Source organism: Pan paniscus, chromosome 16, assembly GCF_029289425.2.
Source record: "Pan paniscus chromosome 16, NHGRI_mPanPan1-v2.0_pri, whole genome shotgun sequence".
Taxonomy (NCBI): Eukaryota; Metazoa; Chordata; class Mammalia; order Primates; family Hominidae; genus Pan; species Pan paniscus.
Genome location: NC_073265.2, coordinates 49,202,842 through 49,211,432, shown reverse-complemented (window position 1 = coordinate 49,211,432; position 8,591 = coordinate 49,202,842).

The following is an 8,591-nucleotide window of genomic DNA, read 5'->3' as shown; positions in this document are numbered from 1 at the left end:
TTAGCCATTTTTCCTCATAGTTTTGAAGTCTCCTTATTTGAAATTCATCATTGAGTTAGTCCTGTGGGAGTTACTCTCAATTACAAATTGAAGACTAATTGTGCCGCAATGACTGTTGCTCTAAGACGCCTCCACTGTAATCGCTCCCTAAATTAACTCTCGCCTCTTATTTAACACTAAGTTAAGGCTTTAAAATGAGCTGTGATTTGTAGTAGGCAGCACAGCAGTTGCTGAATTGTGGAGTCACACCTATAAATAAATAAATATAAGTATATATACACACATACATATAATTTTATAAATTCCCTTGTCATTTAAATTCTGGATTATTTTTAAAATGTGAAAGTAAAATTTGCTTAACAGAAACAGCATAATTTGCTTTTTTTTTTTTTCTTGAGACACAGTCTCACTCTGTTGCCCAGGCTAGAGTGCAGTGGCACAATCTTGGCTCACTGCAATCTCCACCTCCGAGGTTCAAGCGATTCTCCTGCCCTAGCTTCCGGAGTACCTGGGATTACAAGTGCGCACCACCAACGCCCGGGTAATTTTTGTATTTTTAGTGGAGACGGGGTTTTACCATGTTTGCCAGGCTGGTCTCGAACTCCCGACCTCAGATGATCAACCCGCCTCGGCCACCCAAAGTGCTGGGATTATCGGTGTGAGCCACTACACCCAGCTAATTTTGCTTTTACTGTCATGTACAATTAAATTTTTTCCTTATTGCCAGTCTTTTGTTCTGAAAAATAGTTTCTGAAAAGCTTAAATCACTACACTCCTGCCCCCACACTCTCTTGTTTTATATCGCCTTGATGTATTTTCTTACTCAGTGTGCCTCTTTTTTTTTCAAGGGTAGGATGGGGTGGGAGAGAGAGGTCTGACTCCTGATCAAAGGGTGTTGCATGATTCCCTGTATTTTGCGTTTCCACCCAATCATTGCCACTCTGACAATCAGGTGACAAGCAGCAAGCTGGAAAGAATTCATCAGAAATTAACCCAGAGAAGGGGAGATATAAAGGTAGCGCCCACAAGAGGAGGTGAGGCCCTGGCCCAAATCAGGAGGCCACAATGGTGTCAGAGCAGGTGACACCTCAAAGGGTCAGCCAAGGATTCAACCCCCTGGAGACATGGTCTTTAGGACACTTCCATTAGGAATTGATGAAGTGACTTCTGCAAGTTTGACGCAAGCTTAAGCAAAAATTCAGACTTCAAGTTATGAATATACTTTTTGTTCTCTAGCAAAATATGGCTATGTGATTTTAAGTATAAATTAGAAAGTAACTTAAAAGACATCTGAAAATGGTCTTTTGGCCTTAACCAAATGATGACAATATAAACAGCCATGAGTTTTGGCTTCCTCCAGAAGGACAGGCAGAGGCTAAGCGCATTTGGTCTGCAGTTCCTGCCACCTGTCCTGCCTCAACACTCTGGTTACAGCACAGGCAATAGCTCAAGAGAGACTGGTCTTAAAGCCAGTTATCAGATGCCAAGGGAAAGCCAAAAGGAAATGAACAAAAGAAGTGTAAGAAACAGAGAAAACTGTCAAACTTCTCAAGTCCAGGCTAGCTGCTTCCTAGCCATGCCCCAAGCCCCACCACTCCACTGGTCCACTGCTTGGCCTCCTTCCCTGCCAGCTCCCTGCCTGTCTTTTCCTCATGGGTGTCATCTTCTCACCTACAGGCAAGCAGAGCTCTGAAATGACTGGCAAAGAAGGTTCTTATGTTCCTATCTCATAGAATGACCTATGGGCATCTCTCTGAGAATTTTCACTCCGACTGGATGTTCTCCATCCCTCACCCCATATGGAACACTAATTCAGAGTTAGAAATAGAAAGATGATTTCCTTGAGCTGCCACCACACCCAGACCCAACCCCAGCCCTAAAAGGAATGTGACTTATATGGAGTTACCAAATAATAGATCAAAACTCCTCCAATCTGTCTGCTGCCCATCTCTCGCAACAGAGGCAAATATCCTTGCCCATTTAGTTCCAAAATTAAACTTTACTTCCATATTATAATCACCACTCATTGTGTACAGATTATTTGGACACTGTAGAAAAGTAGAGGGGAGGGGGAAACTCAATCATAGTTTCACACTTAGAGACAAAACTGGTACACTGACTTCCAGTCATTCCTTTATATAAGGTGTAAATTTTTTCTAACATACTAGAAACTGCTTTCCCCTAATGACCAGAGATGCAATTTTAATTTAACATTATAATATACATATTTCTCTTGTTAATATGAATTTGTAAATGCACTTAACCGTATTATATTTATATAATAATGAACATACGAATACATTAATAATTACAGTATATAAACATATTTATAAATATATTTACAAATATAAGCTTGTAAATATATTTCATATCTTTGTAAATGTATTTAACAGATATATGATAATTCACTGGATATAGCATAGTTTACTTAACCTAAATGAGTCAAAATAAGGGAATCTCTTTCCAATTTTTCACTGTTATTATTAAGGCTGTAACTAACATAAATGCATAAACATTTTTAGGTATGTAGGCTACTTTCTTTACAAAAGGCTCCTAGAAGGGATAGAGATGGGTCAAAGGGTATAAACTTTTTAAGGCTTTTTTTTTTTCTTTTTTTTCTTGAGACAGGCTCTCGTTCCGATTGCCCAGGCTGGAGTGCAGTGCTGTGATCTCAGCTTACAGCAGCCTCACCCTCCTGGGCTCAGGTGATCCTCCCACCTCAGCCTCCTGAGTAGCTGGGACCACAGGTTTGTGCCACCATGCCCGGATCATTTTTTTGTATTTTTAGTAGAGATGGGGTTTTGCCATGCTGCCCAGGCTGGTCTTGAACTCCTGGTCTCAGGCAATCCACATGCCTTGGCCTCCCAAAGTGCTGGGATTACCTGCATGAGTCATTGCACCTGGCCGTTTTGCAGGCTTCTTGAGGCTCACTGCCAAAGTTCCCTGGCCTTTTTAAAGGGACAGTAAGAAAACTGTTCTGTGGCAGTCACAGAGGCTCTGTCTGATATCAGGGGAAGGGTTTGCCTCTCAGCTAATTGGAAACCAAACAGACAAACATTTTTATATACTGAAAAATGGCTCACCAGTGGTGGCCTTCATGAAGAGGTGCAGCCTGCTTCATCCATTCCTGAAGGCAAATTAACATCCCAAGGATATGTTTGTAGGACTGCAAGATTCCCCCAGAGCTATCTTCCAAATGCTAAAAATAGTTTTCTTTAAAAATTAGTGTCAGTGTACATGAATGACAATTCTTTGGTTAAGTGTCCCAGATATCTGGAGAATAGGTGTGTTTGTGTGTGTGTGTGTGTGTGTGTGTGGGTGTGTGATGTATAGAAACACAACACACAAATACACACACAATCAGACTCCAATGAACACAATGAAGATGCTTATCATATATCTTCAATGAAGGAGATTTAATTTCTCCATTTTCAACACACACAATTTTCAGTCACATTTCCTTTAGACGGGATAGGTGATGTCACCTGCTGTCACTGCAGAAATAAAGGCTCCTCTCCCCCTTTGTAATATACATTGATGAGTGGAAGCATCGGCATTTGCTAACAAATTACTATACCTGCTGCTTGGTGCTATTTCCTCCTCCATCTGCCTCCCAGACAGACATTTTTTGCCTATCCAAATCCATTTGAATTCCCAGTTCAAAGAATCTTTGTTAGATGGCCAATGTGTTCCCAAGAGCATTGGGAGGAACTAATAAAAGACACACACATTTCATATGTGGTGGCATCATGCCAGAGTGATACTGCAAGCATTGCTTTAGCGAATGCTGGTGGCCAGCACGCCCGCCGACACAGCAGGCAGCCGAGGTAATGCATATTCACTAGGTGCCTTAATCCCTTGTGAGGTGTACTGAGTGCCCACTGGGTAGTTTGTATCTCTGTTGAGAGCATACCGGTCGCAACTCCAAGGGAAGTGAACATACTAAAATATTGAATTCAGATTCCTAGGGCACTGTTTTTCTCCTAGCTCAGCGATTAGAGATTTCCCCCTGGAAATGTTATTCACATGAAAGCCTTCAAATATAAAATATTGTACTAGAAGAGGAAGGGGTTACGTATAGATGTACAGTCAGTCCAGAAATGTGCGACTATCTTTCTGCATGCTTATTTACATGCACACACACGTACCACAAATTATATGTACATCCCCAACAAATGTATTCGAGAAAAAGACAGCAATGCCGTTGCACTGTTTGTGCACACATGCAGAGGAAATGGTCCATTCCAAGATTGGGCAGATACCTCTGAAGGATCCTTTAGCTTGGGTCTCGATCATATGCATAAAGAGGCTTTTCACCGAGTGGATGACTAATTCATTCATCTTGATCGATAATTAGAACTGACAAAGAACAGATCAACACAAATCACGAGGGCAAAAACATCTGGGACGCAGTTTAATGAGAATACCCCCAAAACCTCTTTAATAGTAATTGCATTGCAAGCACCAAATAGCTTTCGCGGTTGTTTTTGCAAATGATACAAATTGGCACCCAAGATCTGAAAAGTTTACTGACTCTAAAAACATTGGGGAATTTAGCAGGGCCCTGAGTACCTTGGCCAAATATATGTGCTAACGTAGATACATTCTGGCATATAAATTTGGGGGCTTCTTGTAATGCGAAAAAAAAGTTAAGATTCTGAATCCTACTGCTGTTTGCACTTGGAACTCCCAGGAGGGCAGGTTCGTCTGTGAGGCAGTTTTCCTCTTTCCACACAGAATTCCTTACCAATTTCACACAAATACCCTGAGAATTTTTAAATATCCAAGATGCTTAAAATCTGCAAGTGTAGATCCTTTTCCTTGTTGGGAAATGTAGACACCACACAAACAATTTGAAGGTTTCATGGGTACAAAGTTATACCTAAAAAGCTCAGGAAAGCTGTCATAAGATGTAACAATTGCCTATCTTATGGGATCTAAACAAACCTAGAGAAACAATAAGAAGAGATTTTCAAAGCAGTTGACTCTGGTTTTGACTTGTTTCCTTCTTCAGCCACCTCTGCCTAAGTCCAGCAAGAAGTTAGGAAAAGGTGCTAATCATATAAATCCTGCAGAGCGTAATTTCAGACAAGTTAAATATGCCAAACTGAAAACAGGAAGGCTTCATTAAAAAAAAAAAAAAAGTGTCACAATGAAGCAATGCCTTTCTCAATGCTTAGAATGCTCTTTCTCTCCTTTTATGTAGTTCTCTTCCCTTCTTCAAGACTTTCCTGGCAGTGGCACACCGCTGTGGACTCAGGGTTCCAACTCTTACAGTATTTGCTTGCACTACTCTTGGTCAATTAGCCTATTCGATTTCCACTTATTCATTTCTGCCTTGTAAGCTTAGAATATGTTCAATCCATGTGTGTCCATGGCACCCCATCTTTTTGAATAGTACTCCTTTTTATCAAACATTTTCTATCTGTAGTTTTCCATGTGGGAGTGTCCCAAGGTCAGCAAGGCAGGTACATTCGGTGAAAAGACTACAGAAAAGAGGTGGTTCCGAAAAACGGAAGGACCTCCAAAAGTCATGCGCCCACTAAGATGCAGTGAGAACTTCTAAGCATGCTACCGTGGCTGATGACATGAAACAGTTACATTGTTAAGACAGACAAACAAAAAACCCTGCTGTCTGTCTTTTGGAGTTCTCTAGCAATACTAGTGAAATGATTTGAGATAACACCATTTTAGGATCCTCATCTTTTTGTAGAAAAGTAAGGGCTTATTGAAACATAGTCATCAAGCCCCATTGGTGATGGTTCCAGCTGCCTTGTTGGAGATAATGGAAATGAGAAATTATATCCACATTATATATCTGCAAAAGCTTCCAGAAGATATTTCAGAGTCATTCTAGGGAAGAACAGAAATGGACACATCATATTGTGGTGTTTCAACGAATCCCACTCCCCACAGTATTTTACTTCAAGTAAAATCAAATAAATGTAAAATTAATTTATAACAATATTCAATAAGGAAAATGTCACCAAAAGGGTTTAAATGAACACTAAATGCATCTGGAAGTGGAAGGGAAGTCCTAATTTTCTTTGCCTTGGAGCCTCTTAAGAATGCAGGTTGGACCTCATGTTGGAATGTTTCCAGGCCTTTTTTACTTTTTCTTTAACACCAGCTACTAAGTCCCAGTTGCCCCTGTGACTTTTGTATCTAGCATGTGAAGCAACTTCTGTAAGCAAGGAGCAATATTATGATATGGACATAAAATTTGAAATGGCAGGTAATGAAATGGCTTGTGAAGTGGTATAGTTGGAAATAACATTTCGAAATTTAATTTTTTTTTTTTTTGAGACAGTCGCGTTTTGTTGCCCAGACCGGAGTGCAGTGGTGTGATCTTGGCTCACTATAACCTCTGCCTCCTGGGTTCAAGTGATTCTCGTGTCTCCGCCTCCTGAGTAGCGGGGATTACAAGTGTGCACCACCACTTGTAATTTTTTTTATCTTTAGTAGAGCCGGGGGGTTCACCACGTTGGCCAGACTGGTCTTGAATTCCTAGCCTCAAGTAATCCTTGCTCCTTGGTCTCCCTAGGTGGTAGGATTACAGGAATGAGCTACTGTGCCTGGCAGAAATGTCTCTATGAACACTCAGTAGCCACCTGACCTATAACAGCTAGCAAGGGGAGGGGAAACTATGGGACAATCTGGCTGCCCCACTTTTGTATAGCCTGTGAGTGAAGAATGATTTTAACCTTCTTAAGCGGTTGGAAAAAATCAAAAGAAGACTAATATTTTGTGATATGAGAAAATCACATGGAATTCAAACGTCAGTATCCATCAGTAAGGTTTTATTGGAATATAACCACACCATTCATTTCCATCTTGACTGCCTGCAGAGTTCAGAAATTGTGATGAGATGTTATGATCTGCAAAGCCGAAAATATTTACTGTCTGACTCATCCTAGAAAAATCCTGAGCTAGAAGAAAGCATTGCTGAAGCACCATGAGGGTTGTAGACAAGATAAATGTATAGTTTACAGATAAATTCAACATTTTCTCTGGAACAAAAAAGACCACACCCTTTTTCTAAACTGATAAACAGATTTTTTAAAATGTTAATGGCAGTTAACAGGGCATAAATTTACATGCTTCCATGCCCCGTTCTCAGCCTCTGTTACGGCATTCACTGCATTGTAAAAATTGTAGGTGGTCCAGTTTGGTTATTTTGCCTTCTTAATTACAATTTGATAAATATTTGTGGCACCACTCTTCCAATATACTTTTTAATCCAGGTTTAATATTTCACTTAGTAGCACAACTAAAGGAATCCAAAAGTATCCAAGTAATAATTAAGTATTTTAAAGAAGAGATCAAGCGCAAAGGTGTAGAAAATTCCAAGGAGACAGCATTAACAGTGGCTCAGTAATGAGAAGCAATCTGGAAAATACAGTCTATAAACAAGCACCTGCCTGCTTAATTCCCCACTCATTTACAATATTCCAGGCAGAGATTTTAAATGGAAAGACTGTCTTATTCTACAGAGAATCTAATGAATTTAGCACTTAGAATGAATTCATCTGGGAGGGGTTTAAAAGGAATTTTTAGCTTGTCAAATTTATTGTTATCAAAAACCTAGTAAAAAGTAAAGATGTATTTTACATCACACGGTGTGTACTACATCTTGTTAATGTAATGTAAGTAGACATGTTCTCTTCAAAAAATCAAAAACGTTTGTTTTAGGAAATGTTTAAAATATCCTTTAGTGGGCAAGACTGAAAATACTAAAAATAACTTGAAACTCAAATCTGGACAATTCTCTCAACATTAGGGTTATTTGAGCCAGATCATTTGAAAAGAAAAATGACAAAGAATTCCTTTTAATCTTCGAAACACAATTACTGTATAGTGTTAGAGCTGGTTGACAAAAAGAGGTATCTTAGCTTAGACAATACTGTAATTACAACAGCACAATTACAATTCACCAGAACATCCACAGGCCTTCCTCTTAAAAACTTGCAACTGCTGTACTCCACGACAAAATCCTGTATGTGTGGGTTTGTTATTAACTCTAGGTTTGAATTAGAATTCCCTATCTTACAGCTTGGAGCTAAACTCTGTTTACAAAACAGTATTTACACTTGACTAATTTTGCAGATCAAACTAATTAAATCAATTAAACTGGTGATTAACCAAATGAAGGCTGATTGCAAAAATTAGTGGGTTTATTTTGGAGGACTGGAAGTAAGCTAATTACTGCAGTGATTACTTGAACCTGTAGTACTCTAAATGTGGTATAAATTGAAACCTCATCGTGAATTAGACTGGGAATTCATTACAGTTTAAAGCACTGTTAATACTATTCAGTCTGTTCCTCCTTGGGGAAAATTTCCTCTCTCTGTGTTTTGTATACTGATAAACAATCACTTGGGTTATGTGCATTTTGTGGTGCAACCAGTAAAATAAGGGATGCTGAAGAAAAATTATTTACGTTTAGAGTGATAAACACCAGTGCCTGTCAAACTTTAATGTGCATATGAAACACCTGAGGATCTTGCTAAAAGGCAGATTATAATTTACGATGATGTGGGTGGAAGTGGTAGTTGGGGTTGCAGTGGAAGCACAGTATGGGAGGTGTGTGT